Source organism: Mus musculus, chromosome 13, assembly GCF_000001635.26.
Source record: "Mus musculus strain C57BL/6J chromosome 13, GRCm38.p6 C57BL/6J".
Lineage (NCBI taxonomy): Eukaryota > Metazoa > Chordata > Mammalia > Rodentia > Muridae > Mus > Mus musculus.
In genome coordinates, this window is record NC_000079.6 from 32,465,324 (window position 1) to 32,493,281 (window position 27,958).

General features: G+C 42.7%; 1 long non-coding RNA gene across 1 annotated transcript; it reads left to right on the forward strand.

Moving 5' to 3' along the window:
* Window positions 1-129: 129 nt before the first annotated feature.
* Window positions 130-27,958, forward strand: Gm40876. Its single transcript, XR_873209.2, has 4 exons — window positions 130-312; window positions 19,165-19,299; window positions 19,622-19,723; window positions 27,738-27,958. It is a non-coding gene; the product is annotated as a predicted gene, 40876 (long non-coding RNA).

Below are 27,958 nucleotides of genomic sequence, written 5' to 3' on the forward strand. Positions count from 1 at the left end.
TAGTGGACAAAATACAACCGAACCACAGTGCCAATGTCCTTCCACTTCTTGGGGTTAGAGGGCAGTCCACAGTGACATCATAGCTTCAACACCATGGGACAGTATATACTTGCAACAGGTGCTCACTCCCTTCTCTGGGCTGTCTGGGAAAGCCAGCCTCCGCTAGTGACTGTGATGCAAGCCAAGACTGTAGAGGGGACTTAAAGGGAAGAACAATTTCAACAAGAGAGTACCTCAGCCTTGAGTGACTTAGCTTGGGCACTCCCAGCATTTGTTCTTCTGTGGTGACTGCTTTTGGAGCCAAGTCTAGAGGTAATTTTTTTTTTCTTTCATCTTAAAGGTCAGACAGATTAAACACAAGCAAAAAAGAGAGAGAGAGAGAGAGAGAGAGAGAGAGAGAGAGAGAGAGAGAGAGAGAGAGAGAGAGAGGAACCAAGATGTGGTCCACAATGTAACAGGAAGAAATTCCAACAAAATCAGACATTTTCCTCTAAGGAACAAAGACCAAGGGGGAAGGCTTTACAGCAGTGGGTTGAAGCAGGGGTGATGGGGGCAGGGGGAGACTCCAAGCAGGAAGGCTCACAACCTGCATTAATGTGTTCTATTTTGGTTCTGGGCTGCTTTGGAGCGTTAAATCTGTGGCTTTCACCCTGCCCTGAAATTAACATGTTATAAATGGACGGGTTGCAGCGCCCGTCCAGCAAAGGAACAAGCTTGAAAAGTCATTCTGGGAAATGTGCTGAGTCATTGTTCCAGGCACAGAAAGTCACCGTGCCCCAAGAAACAGATTGTTGGGAAAGGCTCTGGGACAAACACCCCCAGTCACCCCTAGTCTATGTATGGTTGTCACTTTGCTGCTCCTGTTATTTGGGTTTGGTTTTTACTAATAAAGTCTCTTGAGAGACTTTTCGGAGGCAGATTTTAAAAAGCCTTTTCTTTCTGGATACCTTTGAGACGGAAACCGCAGAGCTATTTGATCTGGCTATGATAGCTCCGTTCTGCATTACATTTTCTAGAAAACTGCTTTTACTTCTTGCACATGTGAATGTACACACACACACACACACACACACACACACACACACACACACTGGATGCTGATGAGTTCCAGGACAGAGCTGACATGTATTGCAGGTTGTATCCTCTGTGCAAGTCTGATGTGAGTTCTGTGCACTAGGTACTTTTTGCGCAGCTTTGCAGTCTGGTTCTGGAGTCCTATTCTAGATGTGGCCTCTTCTACCCTCAGGTGGGACAGCTGTGCTGATGAGGTTGTGGTCAGCTCCAGGTCCCAGGTGCTCTACTTCATTCAATGTCCTTTCACTTTTTCCAAAGAAACAGTCTGTCCAAAAAAGGGATCAAATGGAAAAGTTTATAAATACTCTAAATGATGGAAACAGGAAGCAGAATAAAAATGATGTAGCTATTCACAGAAAGCATACCGTCATTTTTTTCCTCTCTGTAAATATATACTCTTCATTCTGAAAGGGCCTTGCCTAAAGAAGGAAAGTCACACAGTGACTTGGCTGATATTGGTCACTGTGCAGGAAAGTCGCCTTGCATGAGATGGACTCCTCATGAAGGTGTGGTTGGGAGAGGACTGCAGGACCATGGAAACTTCTGGAGAAAAAAACAGCTTGATTTCCCACATTAGGTATGCAACCTGATGCCTTGTGGAGTCTATTGTCTGTGGCTACAACAAAATGCTCTAGACCAGTTCTTTATAAAGAATGACAATTTATATATGTCATTGTTCTGTGGACTATGAAGTTCAAGACTGGATGGCCACATCTGGTGAGTGCCTCCAGCTGCAGTTGTGCACCTATGCATGCAGTACATGGCAACTCTGCATTGCAACAACCACTTCCACCCGAGGCATCCGCACACCAAAGCATCTACACCCTCCAGCCTCCCACTTTCCTGAGTGTTTCTCAAACCTCTCAATCCTGTCACAAAGGCCACCAGCTTTGAACAAGAGTTTCCAGGGGCAAGCCATTTTTAGATCACGGCAGCTACCAGTTTCCAGTGTCTTGTGCTCTCCTGAACAACTAAAGGGCTTCGTCTCTGACAACTCGTATTTATTTGATCACTGAATTAAAACTGTATTTGCACCCAGACTCGAGACTCTGAAAAGGGAGATTAAATTAGCAATTGTCAAGCTTCTCATTTCAGTACATTTCCCTACTTTAACACGTGACCGATGACCTCCTCCAAACCTGTTTTTATATCCACTGCTCTGATGAATATTTGCCATAAAATGAACCAAAACCAGGCAAAATTTTAAAGTATTTAATTCATGCAAAAAGTAACAGTATCAGTTCATATAAACTGAGCCTATTGCAGGTTGACATGTTTAATGAAAAGAGACTCTATATTCTAAAACATGCCCCTTCTAAGTTGACTGGTTAACTGACTAATGTTAACAACCCCTCCTCCCCAAATCTCTACTATTTCTGGTTTAACAGGAGATAGTTGGAGTCTTACGTCTACCTGGTATTCAAGTCTATCGTAAATATTCTGATTGAAGTATACATAAAGAAAAAGTGGCTCCATACAGATACTTAGTTACAAAGGGGAGTATCTAAAGTCATTTGTATGGTCATTTTTGGGTCTTTGACAGAACATAATTTCAGAAAAGCTTTGAACAGAAATATCATGGATGGTAGATCTGAAGATTCCAGAAGTCATAGGTTGTTGAAAGAAAATCCAAGCTTCAGGGGTGGGATACCAAGAGGCCTTCTCACACCTTACAGGTTATGACTATTGTCCTTGAATTCTCATCAAAACTGGATGGGAAGATCCTATTGCTGGATATACTATCACTTTAGTTGCAGAATATCAAGAAATCATTCTGGAACTAAACTGGAAGCATCCTCTATGCTGGCTATCCATTCATAGTCCTAGAAATCGCTGTGCAGGTAGCAAGAAGAGAAATGTCAGCCATGATTTTACCCAGCCTTAGTTAGACCTTGCATGCAAATATACTAGATTGCCAGGCAAAATGTGCTTACAGTGCAATAATAGCATAACTGTCATGGGAGGATAACCAACCAATCTGGTTGTGTGTAAGCTAGGAAGGAGTTTATACTTGATACTGTGAATGTCATCAAATCCTGTGACTGAGAAAGGAGTTCCTGGGTAGTAGGGCTGATCATAATTTTCTTGTTTAGCTAAATTATATGCATAAATAAAACTGTAGAATAATAACTTTAGAAAATAAACAAATAATACATTTTGTTTTGACACAGATATTACTCTATTCATTCCCAGGCCAGCCTCGAATTCCCAGCCATCCTCCTGTTTCTGTTTCCCATGTACTAGGATCACAGCCATGTACATCATGCCTAATACAAATGATAATTTTTAAAGGTTGCTTGTGATGTTGAATCTGAAGCAGCATTTGGTATTTTGCTATATTGCTTTGGCCTGTGTGTTTGTTGGCTGTTAGCCACACGGTAGTCAATAACATCACTTTCTGATCACTCTGAAAATGTTTCATGGTGGTTCTCAGACATTCAAAATGCTGAATGTTGCGCTTACAGAACTGAAATTTCACCTTCCTCAGCATCAACACCAATCTCTTTTTTAAAAAACAGTCTCAGATTTTCCAGGCTCTGGTCCTCATCCCCGTAGATGCCAGTACTCACGAGGCTGAGACAGAAAGACAGTCGTGAGTTTGAAGCCAGAGGAGCTACACAACAGGTTCCGAGTTATTTTGGACTAAGAGTGAGACACTATCACAGAAAACAATTAAAGGGTAAAGTAAAAAAGAAGTCAGAAATGAGAGAAAAGGAATTGTTAAGCTGTCAGGCCTCTTGGGCTTTAGTGGGGGGTAGAAGGTTTTTGAATTTCTAAGTTTTGCTCAGCGGATCATGTTCCATCACTGCATACAAAATTGACAGTGCTTTCCCTTGAACTGAGGCCCACGGCCCTCATTTCAAGGTAATTTCTGTCATGTAGCCAAGTCTCACAACTATGAGACACTGGGCACAATTAATCATTTCTCCACTTTGAAACTGGTTTGTTGTGTTTCGCAGGGTTTGCTTACTCTCCTGGTTTACTTTTCCCGTACTGACTCCAGTTTTTTAAACCTTTGCTTCTTTCACACCTGTAGTGGGGCATACTATGGTTGCGATCCTAGGTCCTTGGTGTCTCTAGTACGCAATCTATGTAGGTGGTTGCATCCAGTTTTGTGGTTTGTAGATGTCCCTGCTGCTGGATCTTTCTTTCTCAATCTTTCTCTTTCTCTCAAATCTGTCTCCACTCAGCCAACAAACTCCCAACAACCTGGTGAATAACACCATTTGGAAAGCATACAGTTGTTTTCAGTCAAAGGTGACTATAGCAGAATTCCTGATGACATTTCCCTGTCAGTTCTTCCCCAGTGTCAGTAAATGACACCAATATCACAGCTCAGAGTTTAAAGTAATTGTGTGTATGTGTGTGTGTGTGTGTGTGTGTATGTGTTGAATCTGTGTGTTGGTACATGCATGTGAGTGTGTGGGTATGTGAGCCCATGTGCACACAGATGGGGACCAGAGCTTGACATTTGGCATCTTCCTTTATCACTTTGGCCTTACTGCCTTGAGATAGGATTTCCATTTTTTTTTAAAATTTTTTTTATTAGGTATTTTCCTTGCTTACATTTTCAATGCTATCCCAAAGGTCCCCCATACCCACCCCCCCAATCCCCTACCCCCCCACTCCCACTTTTTGGCCCTGGCATTCCCTTGTACTGGGGCATCTAAAGTTGGCAAGTCCAATGGGCCTCTCTTTGCAGTGATGGTCGACTAGGCCATCTTTTGATGCATATGCAGCTAGAGACAAGAGCTCCGGGGTACTGGTTAGTTCATATTGTTGTTCCACCTATAGGGTTGCAGTTCCCTTTAGCTCCTTGGGTAATATCTCTAGCTCCTTCATTGGGGGCCGTGTGACCCATCCAATAGCTGACTGTGATCATCCACTTCTGTATTTGCTAGGCCCCGGCATAGTCTCACAAGAGAGAGCTATATCTGGGTCCTTTCAGCAAAATTTTACTAGTGTGTGCAATGGTGTCAGCATTTGGAAGCTGATTATGGGATGGATCCCTGCATATGGCAATCACTAGATGGTCCATCTTTTTGTCACAGCTCCAAATTTTGTCTCTGTAACTCCTTCCATGGGTGTTTTGTTCCCATTTCTAGGAAGGGGTAAAGTGTCCACACTTTGGTCTTTTAACACGAACATTTCATTTTAGGCTAAGCTGGCAGACCAGAGGGCTCTTTGGCTCTGTCTCTCTGTTCCACAGTCCTAGTGGTGGAATTACAGGTATGCCAAGCCACACTCAGCTTTTTTGTGGGTGCTAGAGTCTAGAATTTGCACCCTCATGCTTGTAGAATATGCACTTACTTATAGAGCCATTTCCTCAGTAAACTAATTAAAATGCTTACATTTCATATTCCATAACCGAAAGCACCAGCAGGCACTACATTCTAACTCCATCTTGAATCTCATCCCTGGTCATCATGCCCACAGCCCCCATTCTTGACCAAGATGACCTCAGGAGAGAAGAATATTGGATGCTTAGTAGGCATAGGTATTCCTGCCATGAGCTTCTACAGTTATTCTATAACATGGTCCTTGGTGCTGTGCCATCAGCTTAGGAAGTCTTATAAAGGAAGTGCTTATAAAGGGAAGCCTTTATTAGAAGTTGTGCTGATTGCTCTTATGTCACCTTGACATACAAACTACAGTTGTCTGAAAGGAGGGAATCTCAACTGAGAAAATGGCTCCATGTGATCCAGCTGTAAGGCATTTTCTTAATTAGCGATTGGTCAGGGAGGGGCCAGCCCACTGTGGGTCATACTATCTCTGGTCTGACGGTCCTGGGTTCTATAAGAAAGCGGGCTGAGCAACCCAGAGGAAGCAAGCCAGTAAGCAGCACCCCTCCATGGCTTCTCTGTCAGCTCCTGCCTCCAGGTTCCTGCCCAAGTTGAGTTCCTGTCTTGACTTTCTTCGATGATGAACAGTGCTTTGGAGATATAAGTGAAATAAACCGGTTCCTCTCCAACTTGCTCTTTGGTCATGGTCATGGTCTATTATAGAAAACCTAAGTATGAGAGCAGTAGTCCTGTAAACTTGAGGCTGTCTGGGTAGTGGCATTGTTCAATCACATGCTACAGTCTCCTCGAAGAATAGGAGAAGTTTCTGTTCAAGGTAATAGCAAGAGAGATTTGTACTTTGTCTGGGATTCATTTGTCATGAGTAGGGTAATCAAATAGTTTATCATCTAAAACAAGGCTGCTTCGGGGAGTGAAAGAGTGCTCTCTCCATACTGGTGCAGTCTAAAGCAAACAAAGGTGTATGTTCATCTCAGCTATAATAGAGGAGTACGTTGTAGCTGCATATGTGGGAAAGTGAGGGCCTTGCTAAAAGGACCAGGGCACCACAAGGGCAAAACTGCAGCTATAACTCAGCAAGCATTGGGTCTGGGAGCCAAGGGCTTCCTTTGTGTTCTTGCTGAGTTGGCTTCCTCCTTCCAGGCCAACTTTCCCTTTCACCAGTCCCTGTGGTTCTGTTCAGTTCCAGAGGTTACATCAGGTTAAACCAGAATACCACCCCCTTCATTTTATTAGCATTCTTTCCATTTTATAAGTTCACATTTACAACACTTAGTAAAACAACATTGAGAGCCACTTGATGTTTTGATGACATATATCAGAAATCCAAGTCTGGATAGGCAGTTACATAAGCATCTACTTCAGACTATAAATTTGCCTTTTGGTTTGATGGAACAGAATTAATAGGATTCTCATTAACACTAAGCATCTTTAAGATCTGGGCCATTGCTCACAATTTCAGTCATCAATGTAAAAACAGTATACACCTGAAAGAGTGGAAGAAAGAGAGAGACTGGCCTGATATAGCTATTGTACAAGCCCTAAGCCCCATAAAAAACTAAACAGCACGAGTTTGTGACAGCCGTGGGTATCATTTTCCTTAGTAGCATTTGGCAGGTTGAGGAAGTGTAAGCAGAGAAAAAGTGGTCAGAACTGGGATTAACATAGTAGAGGAGAGCAAAGCCATATGGCAAGAGGTTGTTGACCATTGACCAGAATGCTCAGAACACAGCAGGGACTGGTGTGGCTGGATGTGGGTGAGCATGGAAGTTGTTTATACATGACAACTTCAAAGGGAGGCTTCTGAAAGTCAGACAGTAGAATCTCATCTTACAAGGATATAATGAGGTAAGAATCAGTATTGCCAATAAAAGTTTCTTAAAGGACAAAGGTATGGAGTTGCCTAGTGGAGGCTAACACTGTCCCTCTAGAGGCCACATGTTGAGTCTGGGTTTAAAAAACTCATTATTCTGGTTCTCCTCCTCCCTCCTTTAAAATCAGTTTGTTTATGTTTAGCTGTTAGGAATTGAAGACAGAGTTCTGAAGCAAAAAACAAATTTGGGAACTACGGCCCTGAAGTCTGCCTGTCTGCTGTGCTCCGGGGGATGGATTAGCTGCAGGGCTTCTTCACAGAGCAGCTTACTATCTATCTAGCCTTCTGGCCAGAGGGCCAGAGTCCACTTCCCTAACTGTGACATCCCAGAGTCTGCATTTTGACAAACACACACAGAAAAGTAGTATTTGGAGAGCAGTTCCAAGCCAAAAGAGACAAAGACCCCCTGCCTTTCCAACCCATCTTCCAGAGAAAGAAGACAGGTAATTAACAAAGAAAGGAATCGCTTATGGTCTGTTAGATGGTGGGGAGGGTTGTGAGGAAGGAGAAATAGACCAAGGCATGAGTGGTAGGCTCATGGCCCACACGGGCTGCACTATAAAAGTGAGAGGCCAGCATATGCTTTGGTGCTTAGAGCCAAGTGGTGAGTTTTGGAAGCAGAGCCAACAGACTCCCTAGTGGAGGATGAAAGAAAGATGCAAACAATGCTAAAGACGGACACTATCAATGGAGGCAGCAAGCTGATATTGGGAGAGGAAAGCTTAGGCCTCTGGTTTTAGAAACGGGAGTTGAGATGCTCATTAGACATCTATGGGGTCTGTGGGATTAGTTGCTGAGGGGCAGGTTGGAGATCCAGGGTACAAATACAGATCTGAGGGAAAGCATGTGAAAGGACAGAGCTGTGACCTTGGGGAACTCCATATGAGGTCAGAGAGTAGAGACAGGAATGGGAGGGAGGGGAAGCAGGACAGAGAAGGTGGAGGGGAAGGGGATGCAAGGGAAATGCAAGGGAAGAAAATAAAGCAAGGAGAAAAGAGCAGTGGGTGATGGATGGAGCTGCTTATAATCAGAAGACCGAAAATCGCCCATTGAATTTAGCCATCTGCAGGGCAACATTGAGTAGAGCAGTTCTGGCAGGGTGGCAGAGGACAAAGAGAACCAGGGTTGGGCCAGATCAATAAAGGGAAAGTGGAAGTCAGAAGCAAGTGTTCAAGAATAAGGTTAATTCTTCAGAAACTAGACCTCGGACGTGTGACTGAGAGCCATAATAGCTTCACATACAAAATTATTTACTCATCGTCTACTCTTTAGCAGACGGTGTGCTTGCCTTTGGCGGAATGTTGATGTGTTTGGACCTACACCTTCTATTTGTAGCCAAGCAGTGAACAGTGAGTGGTCTATGGACTGTCTGAAATTCCAGGTGCACAGAGAAGGAGGATGGGGCTGGCAGTGGAGACGTGTGTGGAGTTTTATTTGGTGGGTAAACACTCCATAGACTTCTGTAACCCTTCTTTGCAAGCTTAATTGTACAGGTTTATGCAAAGCTCCGAGTCATTGTGACCCTGACACATTCGAATAGATTTACCAAGGCAAAGAAATGAGCACCTTAAAATTCAGCAGTGTTCAGTAAGAAAATACAACCACACTGATTAACATTTAATCCCATTATGGTTCCCAGGAGAACCCAGCAGGAATGGTGTCCCTGGAGCTGGGAGCAGTGTCTTTGAGCCCTCATGTAATTTCTGGACTGTGAGAGAGGAGAGCTTCAGAAAGCTGGCCCCTAACACCAGCAAGCCACCCGTCTACTCTGTCTGCTCTAGTGTTACTACTCAGAGTCTTCTGCTACAGGGGCAGTGTTTTTGTTTCCCAGAATGCATTTTTCAGGCCATTTTCTTCTGAAGTCCTGATATGTTATCAATGTGTGACTGCGGGGTAAATGAATGTGCTGTTGTGTTTAGCTAGCAATGAATGAGAAGAGTTGGGTGTTGAGAGACACCTGCATCTGTTCTCTCCAGGGACAGACCCCAGCCCACATGGCCTAACCTCTCTCTGTGCTCTCTTGTTTTCTTTCAACGTGTCCTCTATTTCTTACCCACATCTGCCAAGCCACCAAGGATGAATGACCCTGAATTCATCAGTACCCCATTGGGTAAATTATTTTCTCTAATTACTTTGTATCAACATTTTAAGCTAAATATTCAGGGGCTTACTTCCCCCCTTGGGAAGGTTTCCAAGGAGGCCGAACAGACTTAGAAAAACACCTATAAATCCCTCTGGATCAGTGCCGTGCCCCAGGGTGCTGGGCTGGGCAGGTGTGAGAACAGCAAGATGGGATGAAGGAAAAGGCTTGGATCCAAACCAGAAGTCACATTGTATGTAGTTCCTTTTATTCTTTCTTTCAGGTACATTTCACATCTTTTCTCACAAACCCAGGCCAAACTTGTGGTCAGAGTCTGTTCCTGAAAGAGAAAGGATGGAGTCAGGCAAGCATCAGCTAATGTCAATCCATGGTGTCTGTGCCCAGAGGAGGAGACGGGCACCTCAGCCTTTCCTCATATTCCACCAGCATTTACTTCCAGCCAGTGAAAACTGGAGCAGCTATCACAAGCAAAACAGAACCTGATGTCTTGATTGTCATGTTCCTCCTGGGGGCATTTGCTAACGGCCTGGCTTGGATGTGTTTTTGTGTGTGTGAAAGTCGTGGTATTAACCCAGATGTCCTTCTAGGGCGAGAATATGAATCCCTTCCCTTCCCTGGTCTGCTCCATCTTCCTGCTGGTCATCCTGAGACTTTGAAAAGGAATTCTTCGTATTTGTGCTTTTCATTACAGGGGCTGGGTAGGGTATTTGTTGAGTGTGTGTGCGTGCATTTGTGTGTGTGCATGTGTGTGTGTGTGTTGACTATTTTACCCCATTTGATAGTTTTGGTGGTCAAACTCAGGGTATAGTAGATGCTAGGTCTGTGTTCCTCTACTAACCTATATTCCACGCCATTGTATTTTGATTTATTTAAAATTGGACCTATTTATTTTGAAATTTTGATACTATATTCAAGAAGCAATCTAAAAAACATTTGAAGGTGATACTACAAGACACAACTGGACATCACCATATCTTTCTCCAAGAGTAATGTTGGAAAGTTGTTTACAATATTAAGGGCAATTATACCTATTAGATATGTAGTCAACTGGCCAGGGTTTGTTGAGACTAAAAGATCCAAGATAGAATTAGGACTTCCCTTTCTGATCTTGCATTTCCACAATGAGTTCTATCTCTGCTAAAAAAACAAAAAACAACAAAACCCAAAAAACAACAAAAAACAAAAAACCAAAAGGAACAGAGTGGTAATAGCAACATTGTTCTTCATAGCCACACTCTATCTACAAAAGACAGGGTACAAACAGTGACACTCAGTACACAGCAATGTGAAGGATGTGGTATGATAAATGTTGAGTGAAAGTTAATATCTAAAAAGGCTATAGATTCTATGATTCCATGTACGTAAATTTAAAACCAGAAAAACCCAATCTACCATGATTGCCTAGTTCTGCCCTCCCCTGGCTCAGTAGCATTGAGCTCAAATTCATCTCTCCCACTAATTTCCATTCTCACTTGGAGTACTGCATACAGCCATGCTAGCTGTACATCACCATCTGGATGTCTTTCAGATGGCTCAAAAATGTAATATCTCTAGTCATATTGGGTAAGAAGGATCAGGGCAGGCATGTGGGGTCCTAGAAATGTATTTGTCCAGACCTGGGTGAACCTCTGAAAATGAACAAATATGAAAAACTAGATTTGCATGGTGCATTTTGCTACTTTCCTTTCCCAGTAGCTTAAAGGAAAAAGAAGAACAATACAGAATTGTGACCTAGAGGAGCTCATATCCAGTAAGAAAGGAAACTGTTCGAAGAAAATATTTCCTTCAGTGTGGTAGATGCTCCCTTAAAGATAAACTATACCACGCGGGGTTCAAACAGATATCCATGAGGCATGGAGAAGACAGAAGAGGAGAGAGAGAAGGATGAGAGGGAAGAGAGAAGAAGAGAGGGAGAGGAAAAGAGACTGTGTTCTTGGGAGAGGTAGGGAATTTCTGGAGGGTCACTGTTCCCTATATTCAGTGTAGGCTGTGGCATTGTCATGCTGAGGAAGGAAAATCTCTAACACTGGACACTAACACTCACTGTTCCTACTCTATGACCTTTCTGTGGTTCTTGATTTTGCCAATGAATTTCATTTTTGGAAGTTCTATATTTTCCTGTCTTCAGTGACAGTTCCTACTGGCTTTCTTTCTCCTGCCACCTCTCCCTCTGCTTCCATATCTCCCTCTCCCTCTGTTTGTTTCTTTATTCTTGCCTCGCCTCGCCTCGCCTCGCCTCGCCTCCCCTCCCCTCCCCTTCTTTTTTTCTCTTCTCTTCTTTTCTTTTCTCTTCTCTTCTTTCCTTTCCTTTCCTTTCCTTTCCTTTCCTTTCCTTTCCTTTCCTTTCCTGGAGCCATTCTTGATCTCTAAATGTGCCTGCCCTGCAAGGATATGTGCTGTAGTCTTTCTCTCCAATTCTTTCCTCTGGCTAACATCACCTGCATCTGGGAGTGGTCTTAACTACCTGTTGCCCAAATAGCATTCATTCCAAGTTTGACATTCCCAACTTATGTTTTTAGCCTTGCTCTTAGAGCAGAGTATGTGCATGCCATCTAGACACTACCATTCAGATGATCATCACATGGCTCAAATCTAACATTTTCCACCCTGAGCCCTCTTGTCCCCCTCTCCCAAGTCTTTCTATTTCTTCTTTTTAACTAGTAATTGGTCTCTGGGACTTTTCTTTTGGGTTCAGTTAAGTAGCCTTTCTCTGACCTTCTGCCATATTCTACATGTGTGTTGCCACAGCACAGTTCATGTTCTTCTGAAATCAGGAACACACTGGAGGCTGCTATTGTGTTTTCACCTCTAAGTAGGGATCGCCTATGCAAGGTTGAGGATATCTTTAGCCAGAAAGCAGTCCCACTGGTGTTTGGTGGAATTAGGCTTAACATTTTCTATTGTTCTAAGAAGTTTTGAAATTGCTTCAGAAATGTCCTGTCCTTTATTACAGATATGTGTGGATGCTAACATTATGACACCTTTATTAGCTTGGTCAAGTGAAAGAATGTTACTACTGAATAAAGAAAAGAAAAGAAGAGAAGAGAAAGAAAAGAGAAGGGAAGGGAAGGGAAGGGAAGAAAGAGAAGAGAAGAGAAGAGAAGAGAAGAGAAGAGAAGAGAAGAGAAGAGAAGAGAAAAGAAGGAAGAGAAAGAGATAGATTGACTCTGTTAAATGTTCTCCTGAGCACAGTGAATTCTGGGACTTTGTGTTTGTTTTCTCTGTCACTGTAACAAAATACTTGAGACTGAATGAGTAACAAAGAATAGAATTTTAGGGCTGGGGAGATGGCTCAGTCACAGTAAAGTATGAAGATCTGAGTTTGGATTCCCAGTGCTGGGTATGGAGGTCCCTGTCTGTAGTCCTAGAGCCAGGGGGGCTAGAGATAGGTAGACTCCTGGAGATTCATTGTTGAGCCAGCCTATCAGTGAGCTATAGTTTCAGTGAGAGACCTTGTCTCGAAAAATTAGATGGGAAATGACTGAGGAAGACAGCCAGCACAATGCCCTGGCTCTGCAAGCATGTGTGCACATCAACATGAACACACACGTGCACACATACACATATACTATACACATTCATGCATCTACGTGAACACATACGATAGAATGGTTTTGTGGTCTGGGAATTTCAAGAGCATAGCAGCTGTATCTTCAAAAGCCTCATAAATAACGTGTGGGGGCATCCAATGGCCAGAGAGCAGATGTGCTAACACATTATTGCTAGATAAGGAGATAGACCGTCACTCATGGAAAGGCATCACTCCTCTCAGGCCCTGGATTTACTCTAATCACCTTCCTAGGGTCCCAGGCTCTATATGTTACAAACACATACATTTAAAATTATGTTGGGAATTAAGTTTGCAACACACAAACATTTGGGAGACATACTTGAACCATAATAGGCATTAGTGAAGTCATTTAGATATGCCCTTTCTCTTCCCTCTGCCCTCTGTACCTCAGTTTTGCCTTTGTACTTCTTGGCTTTATGCTTATATAGAGTGCTGCGGACTCATATTGCCTTCATGGCTGGTAGAAATTTCTTTCCAGTAACATTTCCCAGGGAGAGTCTCTTTGACTTGAGTTGGCCAGTTAACTCACCCTAAGCCCATCGCTGAGGCCAGGCATTTAGAATGCTCTTGTGGTCCATTATGTGTTCCAAATCCCAAAAGCTGGGTATCCAACCAACCCTCAAAATACCTGGCCCTAGCGTAGGGATCCCCCCCCCCCAGGAGAAGTGAAGTACTGTTTGTAGAAGAAAGACTTGGCAGGGCAAAATAACACATGTCGATCATGAGTCCCATGGAAAGAGAAGTTAGGGATGCCACAGAGCTGGCAAATACACCATGGTCTCCTGGGCCTGCCCCTGGCTTCTAGATTGTGGTTTAGCCTTTGATTCACTCCATCTGTCAGCTCGTCTCTCCTGTCAGCTTCATACTTCCTAGTAAGCCAGTCACTGTCAGGGGATCAGGCACCGAAGAAAGGAACCATTGAACCTGTACTTTCAATTCACCCTCTGTCTTTACCTATCATGCCCTGTCCTGTGTTGTGGGAATGAGGAAGAACAGTACAGCCAGCCAGCTCTGGCCAGTCTGTGTGAGTCACCTGTAAGTCATGCAGAACAATGCTACAGAGGGCTCAGGTTTCCAGGAACTTCAGCTCATATATCCGTCTTACTCCACATGGGATCTGACCTAGGCCTCTGGCTCCCATCTCCTGTCCTTCATTCCTCAACGTTGTTCAAACTTTATGGTGAAGGAATGCTTGGAGAAAAGAAAGGGCAGCTTCCCTTAGTCCAAAGCTTAGGTGAGATGTGGCAATGGCAGAACTCTAAGGTGGCCAGGATGTCGCCCCTGTGTCAGTATTACTGGTGCTACTTGGCAGTGTCTGGTGTTACTAAATACAGCCATATTTCCAGTCCTGGCTATGCTGCTACATAAAATTGCATGCTCATGTGTCTCTGGCGCCTGCCCAGGTTTTGGGTTTTCTAATCAGTACAATGAGAATCTGGGACAGAAACACCCTTTTAGTTGAAAGAGCATTTCCACGATTCCGAGAAATTTAGTTAGGGAGAAAACCACAACACACACGCACACATGAATACACAGATACACAGACAATACACAGGCAGACACACAGATAGGCAGATGGACAGACAGATGAACAGATAGACACATAGACATACACAGACACACAAACAGACACACACACACACTGAAAACTATGTTCTAGGAGTGTATTTAATAGAAAATAACTACCTAGCCACCATCTAAACCATCCACTAATTTCCTAGTAATGTATTTCCTGAGAAGGAGATGGGAGGCCACAGTTTCTCTTTCCCACTGATTCAGTGTATGCCATTCTCTAAAATAAAAATCAGCCTCTTCTAAAGGTGCTGAAAGTTTTATGTCATCTTAGCACACACCACACCTAACCCCAGCAGGACATTGTTTCCTTGTCAGGGGATGCTGAGCAGAGTGTGCCAAATAATGGCTCAGTTGTCCGATGTCTACTTACTGGATTAGCAGAGTTAACAAGTGATATCTTATTCCTGGCTCCTCCGTTGAAACATGATACTTCCAAAGGCGTAGAAGCTGTTCCCACTTGGTGACCTTCCTCCTTTCATGGAATGAGCATATTTACTAATCTCAGCCCAGGCTTTTCTCCTCCCTGTAGGATAACCCAAAACATCTGGAGATACTGTGGGGTCTCTCTCAAGATGGGTACGTGCTCCCTTCAGCTTCTATACTACAGGAGATGAATCCTGACAACTAGAAATTAGAAGCTAGTGTTATGGTGATGTGGGGCCAAGGAACATCTATCTCCCTGCCCTCCCGCATGTCAGCTCTCTCTCTTTTGCTCTCTTCCCTTCTTTCTTCTTTCCTTCCTTTATAAAGACTATTTTTTTTTTTGGCCTTGGGGACGTAAGGGTTAGAGGATCCCTTTCTCCATGAGTCTAGCTCAGAAAGAGGCCATCTGGGATGGACACTATAGACCCTGAGTCTGCTTCTTCTGGGCTCTGCTTTCAGGCTGGGGGTATTGGTTAATGGGACAGTGTTTGCCTCTTCACTTGAGACCCCCAGAGGGCTGTCAAGCCTTGCCTCTCTGGAGTAAAAGCTGCTGCTGGAGGCCTTGGAGGACATTAGAACTGGTCCTTTTGCCACTCCCCTAGTTAGTAAAGGTGTGGAGTTTCTGCATCTCAACTCTGTTGCCTTTATTCCAAGGTGTCCTTTCTCTATCCAGCGAAACAGTAATCAGTATTTCCACACTTAAGCTCTGGGACCGCTCCCATCTGAGAGATGAGGAATCAGGCCCAACAGTGGCAAGGCTTCTCCATTGCCCTTCGGTCTCTCCTTGAAAGTCTCCAGCAAGGTTCCAGGAAGTTATCTTTCACTACTCCATCACAAAGAATGGGCAAAATCCTTATTTGAGAGTTCATGAGTCTTCCACATTCCAACCACTATATTGAGCCAGGGGGTAGGTACAATAGGACATCATAAGGATGGCCTGCATTGGTAAGAGACATATTTTTCTTTGGGAGGTGGAAAGTAGGGGATGAGTTTATTAGAGGAGAGAAGAAAGCTGACAGAGTAACCAGGAGCTAGGTGGGAAGACACCCATGAAGGAGGTGGGGAAAGGTCCTAAGAGCCTCACTGCTTTGGTGGCTTGTGCTGCGGGTGGGATGTGAAATATTAACTGTTTACAAGGCTCGGATTTCCATGTATGAAGAAAACAGAGGAAAGCCGAGCAGAGCAGGGACAATCAACCCAGCTTCCCTCTTAGTTCCAAACTACTTTAAAATGGATTGTCGGGTATTGGAGGAAGCTGTTTTCCACAAGCTCTGGTAGTCCTGGAACAGAGTGTGTCCCTCCAGCTGAGCAAACAAACCCATAAGAGAAAGGCACTCAGGTTCACAGTCCCTAGACAAGAAGGCCTCCTTTCCAGCTCACCCCTCTGCCTCCCTCCCTCTCCCAGGGCTGGAACCCTGGCTTTGGCAGTGAAGTCTTTAGGCAGGGAAGGAGGACCTGCTGCCCTGGAGCTGCGTACAACATAAAGAGATTTACAGTCTTCTACTCCTGACTTTTATTTAATGAAAACCAGAGGTATAAAAATGAGGCAGCAGAAAACACCATAACAGGAAATCAAGGGTGGGGGGAAGCGGGGGATCGGGCTTAGCACACAGCGCACATTTGCGCACAGGTGCTCACAACAGCAGCTTTTACCAGCCACGCTCCTGGAGGTGGCTTGAGAGTGGATGAATGGAATTGGTTGGTCCCTAGTTAGGTCCCCGGCTCTAGCACCCATTGAGAAAGTGAATAAGCTTTGATGAAAATCCTAAGGGCCTTGGGCACTTTTCTTCTTTTGGCATTTTTCTTCTTTTGCTTGGACACCTTTGCATATCCAAAGACATATTGTTGTATCTGGGAAGTAGCTGAGTTTTAAAACAAGTTGATGGTAAAACCCCCTTTATGGACCTCATATTTGGCTGCGTTTGTGTGGACAAGAGAAAATAGATATGCCTCCCCTTTCAAGGAACTGGTAATTTAGCTAACCCTTTCGTTGTAACCCCTTATCTGTAGCTTCCTAATTATTTATTTATTTATTTTTTTGGACAACTCAAAAACCTTCCTAGTGACAGAATGAACACTGAATGGGATTCCTTTTACTAAAGAGTAAATCCAGGCCTGCATGCCTTTCCTTTCAGTATTCGTACCTGGACTCTGATTCATCAGCTAAATTCCGGTGGAAGCTATCAGATACTTATAAAAATATTCTAAAGCCCAGTCTAACCTTTAAGTGGGAAAGGTCTAGATGTTTCATTAAACATTTATCACTTTTTTTTTGAAGAGGAAAATACTTTGTTTTTCTCTCTTGGGGAATTACCCAGAAGCAATAAAATACTATTTTATAACTGAATATCCCAGTTTACATCACGTGGAACGAAGCAAAATAAATATAAACTCTGAAAATATGGTCATGGCCCATATATTTTAAAAAGTGTTGCCACCATGGGCCAATGCAGCTCAGATATGTTTCTTTCATGTTTAACCATATGGGGTGGACAGACTTTCCTTCAATATCAGTTTTACTCCCCTAGGAACTGCTTGGTTTCTGCTGTATGTTGCCTCCAGTATAAAGGAAAAGAATGGAGTCCTCTGTCTTTCTTAAAGTGTAAAGTAAGATTCTGAGGATAACTCCTAGGAATGGATCAGGTTCCTCCTCTTCACCTGTTTACACTCCCTTCTGCACCTCCTGTCGCTTTGCTTTCCTTTGGAGTAAGGATGGAGCCTTTTAGAGCAGATTCCACCCCTACCACCACCCCCACACATACATACTGCAGGGTTACAAAAGAAATGTTTCCAGATCCGAGTTTTGCTTCAAAACTATTTAGTGGAACGAGACAGTGGGTGGCCCCCAGAAGGGAAGGGTCTAGTCAGAACCAGCTTGGCCCCCAACTAATTATTATCGAAGCCTGTTGGGGGTTATTATGTCATGTTTTTGTTTGAATGATTGATGTTTTCTGCAAAAGGTGTCTTCTTTGGTTCTCTCCAGGATTACAAACTTTTTCTTTATCAGGTCCTGTCTGGCTTATTGATCCATAATTTGTCTCCTCTACATTTTCAGAGATCTCCCCCTCCACCTGAAATGGTCATCATTTTTTCCCTGTTAACTATCCCTGACAAAGAAATCTCAAAAGGATGCAACAATGTTTGTCATGCTCTGTGGAGCTTCAGATGGACTCCAGCTTCTCCAGACAATGGCATAGGCTGGCCTCACACGGCCCTAGGCTGATGGGGGGAGGGGGAGGAATGGGTTCTGCTGGATCATAATCTATTTTCTTCCCTTCTCTTCTAATTTCTTCTTTCTTTCTAGTCTTTTCCTCTGGATGCCATTTGGCTCTCTATCTTATATCCTCCAGGAGAAGTTGTCCCCAAACTGTTTCTCAAACTCAACTCTAAGTGGGTGTGCTAGAACTGCAAACATCTGTCAGGTACTCACCTATTAAGCTTTGAAAAATTGTCTTATGCCCTTCGCACATTGAAACACAGCCCACATTTGATAAGGAAGAGGAGACTTGAGAATTACATATGTTTGGGGAAAGAAGTGGGCTGAGGGAAGTTAGGATGCGGAGGGATGCTACCTTCTCAAAGTCTGTCCACTCCACAGCTCCCTGAAGAGTATCATAAAGCTGACTTCTACATAAGACTTAGGTAGCCCATGAAGCACATGATGGTATCAGAATCCCCAGTGACATCAGAATGCACGAATGACCAACTACAGACAAAATTGAATATCGACAGTTCTAAATTCCTGTAAATGAGAGAAAATGACCAAATGCAGTGGTGTAATAGAGACCTGATATTCATATGCAAAATGCATGGGGTTTCTAAAACTTTAGTCCAAGTGAACAAGGAAATGTAGTTACAGATGAAACTAATACGTGCTCAAGTTCTTTAATAGATTTATGTATCTGGGTGGAAGGAGACAATGGCCTTATACTATGAGCATTCAAATGTGCACAAAATCCAGAGGGATGAGAATTTGACCAAGAGGAGTCTAGAAAGGATAAGCTCTAAGAAATCATTAGAAAAAGTGGGGGTTTACACAAACAGAATAGCTAGCAGCCTCATTCAGGAGGCCAGGAGATGACAGAGAACCCCAGATCTAGAACAGTAGGCTCCTTCCTCTATTCACTGAATGTGGCCATGGAGCCAGGACAGAGACATGAGGCTCCTCAAGGAGTCTTAAATGGGAAGTAAATCAGAGAAAAGGAGTGAATGTGGAGTGTGACTACCTTTCCTGTTTCTCTTTCAGCTCTCTTCCCATTTGGTTCAGCGTGTGGGTGCAGCTCTGGAAGGGCTCAGCATGGTAACCGAAGTTCTAACGTCCCAGATGGATGATCAAAAAGCACAGCCCCAGAGATCTGGAGGAGACTCCAGACAGCATGGGGTGAGGAGTCTGGGAAAGCAACGCTGCTGTCAAGTTGTTTATGAATAAATTCTAAGTTTCGCTTCTGAGCTTTGCAAAATAGAATCAGATTCTAATCAGCACACAGGGTTTTGGGAACTGAAATTGCAGACCTTGGTTTAGGACAGAAGCTAGCTAGCCTCTGAAGAGCCACACAAGCAGGGCACAGCTGTGGAGTACTGCATGGCATTGAAAACTGACCTGACCTCCAAGCTACAGACCAAAGACAGTGGTTTAGAGCTTATGCATGTACCTACATAGCTTTGACTGTTTCCTAAAACAAGAACACCATGGTTTTCCATAGGAGTCAAGTAAGATCCCGAATCTCATCCACAGCAGCCAAGGATGTCTAGGGGACAACTCAGAGGCATAAGAAGAACAGGACAAAAGTCTCAAATGTCTAAAGGTAAAGACACTAATGAAAGGATACAGATCCTGGATCATGTGACAGACCTGTTAGAAAAACCATTATTAAAATAATACAAAAAAGTGATTATGAACACAGGGTAAATATGAACAATTAGGCTGAAAAATATAACAAAAGGACATATTACTGGGTAGGTGTAGCTTGTAGTTTTTGCTACCTCGCTTTAAGCTCCCAGTAGACCACTTTACCAGCTCCACCCAGGTTCCCTTTGATACGAGGATGAAACACACAAACACATTAACTTATTTTCAACCTGCCTTCTTAGCTCAATTGCTGGGCACTTCTAATCTCCTGCAGCTAGCGTGCCCTTCCCAATACTCTTAGCTCAGCACCTCTTAATCTGCTCTCAGTTTCAGTTGCTCAGTTATCTTTAGTCCCAGCTCAACACCCTAAATCTGTCCTCAGCTTAGTTATGTTTCTAATCTCCTGCCTGGAGAAGAGGATTAAGGCTGCTCCACCCAAGATCTTACATGGCTGGTCATCTTTCCTCCCTCCAAAGCAATGGTAAAATTCTCTCTTCCTCTCCCGTGTCCTTTAGCCTGCCTCTGGGACCCGGGAGTCTCACCTCTTTCCTTCCACCCAACAATTGACCCCTGGCATCTTTAGATCAAGAACCAATTGGGGAACGTGACCTTAGCATCAGAACCACCCTCTACAGCTAGGCTTATTACTTGTTTTTAACATAGCCTATTTAACTATAAGTCTATATTATTTTTAATAATAGCTGCTTTTGAAAACTTATTTGTAAAATCCTGAAAATTGACCAATCAGCTATGAGGAACTGGCTCTAGTCAGCCCTTACAGATTTGACATATACCACGAATAGTCCATCCTAAAGAATTGCAAAGCATCCCATGCCATAGGAACTTAGAAGCTCAGTATCAAAATGTTTCATGATGCATCACTTGAGAGATGAATGTAGTTAACAGTCCAAGGAGTGATTTTGAGTACCGTTGAAGTAAACAAGTGACCTTGAGATGCTCTGACTTACAGGGATGCATGCAGATATCACAGTCACCTAGGTCCCAGCCCTTCAGTTGTTCCTCCTTTCTTTGTCTCTTTTCTAATCCCTTCTCCTTTAACTCGCCTTATAGCATCAGACTTGCCCTTGTTATTATTTTCACACACACAGTAGCCAAGTTTAAAATCTAGACTTACAAGCAGAGTTTACCACATTCTTTTCCTTTCTTGCTCCACTGCTTGTATGTCCCAGACTTCTTACAATACTTACACACATGTTTCAACATTGTCTCCCACCATCTGTGCTCAGCAGCTAGTAAATCACAGAGGAGATGGGGACTGCCTTCTGTGTTTGGCAAGGCCAACCTCTGGGACAGTGTTAGATATCAGCTCCCTTTGCGGGGTCAAAAGCATATAATCTTCCCCTTATATCTCCACCTGGGGGTGACCTTCCTCCCACTCCTGAGGCCAGAACCCAGGTTCTTGTTAAAGGAGAGTGGGAATAGTTAGAAAGAGATGATGTGATTTCCCCGCTTCATCCTCAGATGGGCCATAGATCACACACGTGCTATCGTTGGTATCCCTGGGTCCCATTTGGGAAACACTACGTTTTATGACTTTAGAATACGGTATGTTTATGTCAGAGAAAGCCATCCCCAAGTACAGGAATTTGGTGCAATAGCTAATTTCTCTTAATTTGAACACATCTGTTTTACCTGTGCTGACATTTTTTTTTCCTGAAGAAAAATGTTGCCCCTTGTGGAATTGAAGCCTCTTTCAGCTTTGCCAGCATTTCAGAAATAAATGAAGTGCTAGTGCAAAGCCGCTTTCAGTGAGCCACGGTCTGCCAAGCTGTGGGTCCTCCCACAGCCTCAGGGATGTGGAGGGGAACCGTCCTAAGTGATGCCTGAGGTTAAAACTGGCTGGACAGGAAAACAAGAGGAGGCAACTGGCTTGGAAAACTGCAGCTGGGGCTGTCCCCATTTGGGAATTCATCTTTTAATTTCGAATGGTTGAAATTCTTAATTAAGTTCAAGGTAGAAGCTGACCTCAACCAAGACACCCTCAACCTTCACCATTCCTGTGTGTCTACTCTAAAGTGGTCGTGTGTACTTTGGTTTTAAGGTAAATTTGTTAACCCACTTGAGGATGGCTGAGCTAGGTAGTTTGGTTTGCTTATCCACAGAGAGACTGCACCACACAGTGTGAAGCATTCAGAATCATTGTCCCTTGAAAATAAGTTTCTTTTTAGTGACATGATGGTCCCTGACATTTGATGGCTGAATTTATTGTTACTTTTTAATTGACAATAATGTTATAACAATAACATGTAATGGAAACCATCCTTTACAAAATTGACTTTGCCTCTTGTCCTGGGCTATGGAAACACCTTCTTAAGTTCTGTAGCTCCTGAGTCTTCACCACATGGTCAGTCACCCTGGCTCTACAATCTAGGCATTGTAAGATATGTAGAAGATATGCTTACTTCTTTAAACCACTTAGGGCATCTGTGATTTCTCTAATGGGTGGATAAGCTCAACTTGAGGACCATTCATTTCCAAATCTTTGCCTCCTAAGACAATGTTTGTTGGGAATGTAAGTCATCGAATATGATGAGCAATGGAGCTATGTACCTAAGGTCCTCTTGGGACTATGGATTCAGGGTCAATAGTTTCTTTCAGTTTTAGTAATACCACCCTGATTGCAATTGGTATCTTTAAGAAGAAAAAAAAAATCAGCTCAGAATGGAAATGATGTCTTCCAAATACAGAAATGTGGATTTATCATCATTTCTCTGTATTCTTTTGACACTGCTATAAGAGAAGCAGGATAAACTTCTTTCCATATAGAACTTTGGTAGTTACTGCCTTTCTTAACATTTTAAAACTCTCAAAATCAACAGGAGCAATGCTTCCTCCACAAGGCACAAAAGCTGACGCTTGAGGGTGGTGGTGAAATCTTCCCTCTTTCCCGTGTGTCACAGATGAACATGCAAGAAATCAGCATGATAGTGTGCTTTCAGAAATCTGGGGACAGGAATCTAGCAACAAACAAAAAGGCTCTTTCCTCAAGAATAGCAATAGATAAGGGTTCCAAGTTGATCTGTTTTTGATAATTTACTCTATGTAACACTAGCCATAATTTCAAACTCTCTGACATCATTTAGTCTTGAAGAGATCCTGTGGTTTGGATAGGATTAGAATAAATGGTTTGTTCAATATTCTTGTTTGTCAATCTTACATGGTTACTTAATTTCAACTAGCTTTAGTATTGCTAATAGTGACCATTATTCTATAATGCTTATATTTAAATAGTTTTATCTATGCAAATACAGAGTATTTGTACTATAATGAATAAAATAGATATAGTCTCTTTAAAGAATTTCAAAGTGTAGATTATCTTAATTTAGGTATGTTGGGCCCAATATACTCATAGGTGTTTTAATTATGAACAGTTAAAGCTTAAGTTATCATTATTATACAAATATCCTGAACTATATTACTAAAATTCCAGGACAGATTGTATTGTTGCTGTTACTGTTGAGCTCTGAAGTGCTAAGGGGGCTGGGGGAAAAATTCCTTGTTATTTAGAAAGAACCTTATGCTTTAAAGTAAAAATCCATGATACCAGCCTGTGCCCCCAAACAGTTCTGTTTTCCATGGATGATCTAGGCCGGGCCTAAAACAAACAAACAGAAAATTCTACTAAAAAGAAAACATAAATCTGAGCTGTACACTTAAAACAAAGAACCGAGTTCTTCCCAAAGCAGATGAAAGAGTTGATCTTTGTTTCTCAGAAAGGGACGTTTTTTAAAGCTAGCTCATGGACGATTTCAAAGTCATGAGCACATCTGCTAGATAGTGATAGATTCAGTGTATATTTTATAGTAGTACGGAATTTAAAAAATGGAAACGCCTACAATATTATTTCATCCAAAGCATAACAAATACAGAGAGCAGGGTCACTGGAGCTGATGATTTAAACAAATAGCGCCATTCAACAGGCATCCGACACTAGGAGGGAAAGGTTGAAAACAGCACTACTCAGCTTGGTGTTTAAAACATTCTTCCTTTGTGATTAACTCGAAGAACTAAGTAAGGCTGGTTTGCATTTTTCTTTGGGGTCGAAGGAAGTCACTGAGATATAATTTCATGTCTGACTTTGAAAACTGGGGGAGGGGGGGAGGGCTTGATGTTATCGTGACTTAGGCCATGTTTTTGATGGATTATCCTGGGAAAGAAGAGTTGCTACAGAGCTCCTACCATTTAATTCCTCAGGATAGTAAGCCGAAGCTAGTAAGCTAGGTAAAGTCTAGGGGCAGCTTCTGAGCAGCAAGCTGGGGCTGGAAGCTGGGTTTGGGGTGTTGGTAGCATCCTGCTTCAGGGTAGGTAGGACACTGAGTTAAGTGAAGGAGGCAGATGGTGGACTTGTGGGAGAAACTGTCATGTTGTTCCTCATTGGGAAGGGGAAGATTCTAGTCAGAGGTCCAAGGAAGACAGCTTTACATCCTTCAGTTCTAATCATTGCTGAAGACTGAGGTGAAAAGCTTGAAGCACGTCTCAGTTTCTGTCTGGGTCAGACCCAATATTTTTGTTTGTCAATCTTAGTGGACAAAAATCCACTTAATTTCATCCAGCTTTAGTATTGCTAATAATTATCATGTTTCTATAGCACCTATATTTACACCGGTATTTATAGATGTGAATACAATATAGTTATACTATAATAAATAAAATAGATATAAGCTCTTTTGAAAAATGAAAGGATTATAAATTCAAGGCCACCAACTGGTATGATCCAAGAGGGTTTTACAGATGGCTCCATACATTTCAGACTTGTTTCCTTGTCAATCAATAGGGACATTAAAGCCACTTTTGTATATGAAATGTCGGAAGAGCTTGGCATACAATAAGTGTTCACTAAGTAGCAACTCTATCTTTGGGCTGCACTGAAACCAAAAGTTGCCATGTGAAGACAGACCTGGGTCTACCTACGTCAGGGTGACTAGACTTGTTTGTTCCAAAGAAATGGTACAAGGCAGATAAGACTGAAATCAAAGCTTAATTTTCTTGTTTGCTTCAAGAAATTCCCCCAATCACATTTTAGAGAAAACAAAATCTGCTTTCCTGTGTAAAAAGCTTACGTATTAGGGTATCAAGTTTACTCATTGAAAACAATCATTCCATTGAGTCCACCAACCCCAAGTCATGATTCATATACCAGTGTGTTGCCCTGAAAGATCTACCTTAAACAGCCTGTACCCAGAACTCAAAGCTTTATAAATGTCCAGCTTCTAACCTCACCCTCCCAAGACTGAAAAAATTCTGTGACAGTGTTAGTCTTTCTTATTGTTATGAGTGCAGACACATCTGATTCGGCTTAATTTATAGTTAATTGACCCGTGAAGGTTTGTGGTACTAGTTCCTTGTGTTTCATGGGTTTTGTGCTCCTTGATTTACATGACATCTGTGTAAGGGCAATGACAACAATTTCAACAACAATGACAACAGCTTTCATAACACAGAGGCCCTGGGTGACTCTGGTTCTATTAGGTTGAGAATCATTTTTATTTTTCAAAAAGAGGGCTGATATCATTATAATGCAATGGTAAAGATTTTTCTTTTCTTTTCTCTTCTTTTCTTTTCTCTTCTTTTCTTTCTCTTTTTGATGCATATAATTTTCTGAGTGCAATTCCCAAAACTGCAAAGAAACAAGAAAAAATAATAAGGAAAGCCTAATTATTTTGTCTGTTTTCTTAATTAAAAAACTAGAAAAATTATTTTTCTAATGGTTTCAAGTGTTTTTAAATTTTATTCACTTAAAATTCTTATTTTAAATAGACAAAATATAATTAGGCACACATACATATATTGTACAGAGTAAGGTATGTGATTAAGTAAAGACAAGACAATTAGCCTACTCTACTCACATACGCAGTAATTTGGAAGTATGTAGCATGTTATCGTAACTATAACCATCATGTCTGACCACAGACCTCACCAATCTGTTCCTTTTGCCCGGCTGAAAATTGCCCTCCTTCCCGCTTCTTGCCTCTTTCATCCCTGGCAGTCACCACTATGCTCTCTGCCACTAGTTTGACTGTTTTGGCTCTCACATACAGTTCATATCAAACAATTGATCTCTTTTTGTATCTGGTTTATTTCAGTTAACATAATGTCCCCAGGTTAAGTGACAGAAATGTCTAAGGGTAATGGATAGTGATCCAATTATATATATCACATAATATAATATTTATATCTATCACATTTTCTTCATCTATCCACATGTCAACAGACACCTGGTTTCAGTTCCATCACTTGGCTACTTCAGACCATGCTGCTGGGGCGAAGACAGCAGACATACTGACTACAGCGCCCTTGGATGCATACTTCAAAGAGTACTGATGGACCACAGGGTTACTCTGCCCTTTAGTTCTTAGGAACCTTTAGGGTGAATAGTTTCCCATAATGGTTACTCCAGGTACAAGCTCACCAAGAGTATATAAGGGCTCCCTTCTCTCTGCTTTCACGCCATGAAGAAACATAAGCTGGGATACCATGCTTGTCAGGTTGGCTTTTGTTTGTTGTCACCTCAAAGCCTCAGGGAACATGCTTAAATGCTTCATTCACGTGACTGCTGGGAATAGGCTGGCTCTCTGTCCCTGTCACCACAGAAATGAAGCTCACGAACAGCAGATACTACAGTAGATGTTAACTGAGGTGGGCTATTTGCTCTGCCCCCTGCGTGTGGAGGAAGGGTAGACCTGCTTTTTATTCTCATTCTGTGACTTGGGCTGAAACCCACGTGTTAGCTGCCAGCCGTACTTCCAGTAGATGTGGTTCCCCAGTCGAGCTGCGCATTAAACAGAATGGTTAGTTACTTCAGCATTGAGATGACCACCACACCTGAGAGCAGTAATGGAAGGGATGAACGGTTTATTTTGGCTCATGGGTTTCAGTCAATTTAAGGCGGGGACAGGGAAGGTATGTGGAGCAGCTCGGCTCCTGGCCATGAGAGCTGCGGCAGAAGCTGATCATCACTGTAGTGAACCAGGAAGTAGACAATGAAGCAGACACTAGAGGCCAGGTAGAAAGAGTCAAAACCTACTCTGAGCTGCCTACTTTTGTTGGCTAGAACCCACCTCCTAAATATTCCACAGCCTCCCTAAATAGTACTGCCAGCAGGGGAACAAACATTCGAAACCTAGCCAATGGGGGCACGTTTTACATTCAAACCCTCACAAATATTAAATCAGCCAAATTGTCTCCACTGGGCTCTTGGCAGCTGTATACGCTCTGGATAACGAAGGGGGTGGGGGTGGAGGGGAAAGACCTGTCTCCTATCTATCCCCAAACCTGAGCACCAAGGACTTTTTCAAAGCATGTAAATTCATAGACTTCTCTTTTCATCTTTGCACACAGAGACTGAACCCAAAGCTCCATGGCGACTGGATAGAATAGTCCTGCTCGATGTGTGTACCCCCGCTATCTGAGAGTCCCCCTCCTTTCAGAGGAGGCACAACTAAATTTGAGTTCCAGATAAACACCAGATACTTCTAAAGTGTTAAGCGTGGCTCCCAGATTGCACGGGGATATACTTACACTAAAAATAATCTTATTTATCTGAAAACCAAATTGAAGCACTCGTCCTGTGCTCTGTCTGGCAACCCTCCTAGGAATTATGAAAGTGTGCTTGAATTAAAGCCAGCTTTCTCTGCTTGTTCTTCTAGAATATTCTGAGCATGCCATAAACTTGCCTGTGCTTCTTAAATTGATTTATTAAGTTACCTGTGTGGTGTGGAGCGGTATCCGACCAGACTAGTGAGGAACTACAAAGAAACCTCTGTTGAGCAGGAGCAAGTTCGCTGTGGGAACGGAAAAGGCAGGAATTAAATTGGGTCTTCTGAGTTTAGGCTTCAGGGAGGGAAATGAAGAAGTGGCTAGCGAAGATCTTAAGTGTAGCAGTTTGAAAATAACATTCAGCTGTCAGAGCTCTCCGTTTAGAAGTGTATCTCTCTGTCATTCCTTGCCAGGTTTGTGCCCGGAGAAATGCAGTCAGCGAATCTCCTTTACAACGCCAGGCTGATGGTGGCCAGATGTCAATCTGGGTGTTTCTCTATTTTACTGCTGTTATATTATCTTTAAACTACTGAACAATGGTTTGTAATGAGACTCCTAATATACAGTAGTCAAAATCATCAAGTTACAGAGTCTGGAAAAGCCCATCTTGAAAGTATTTTCAATACTTTCTACC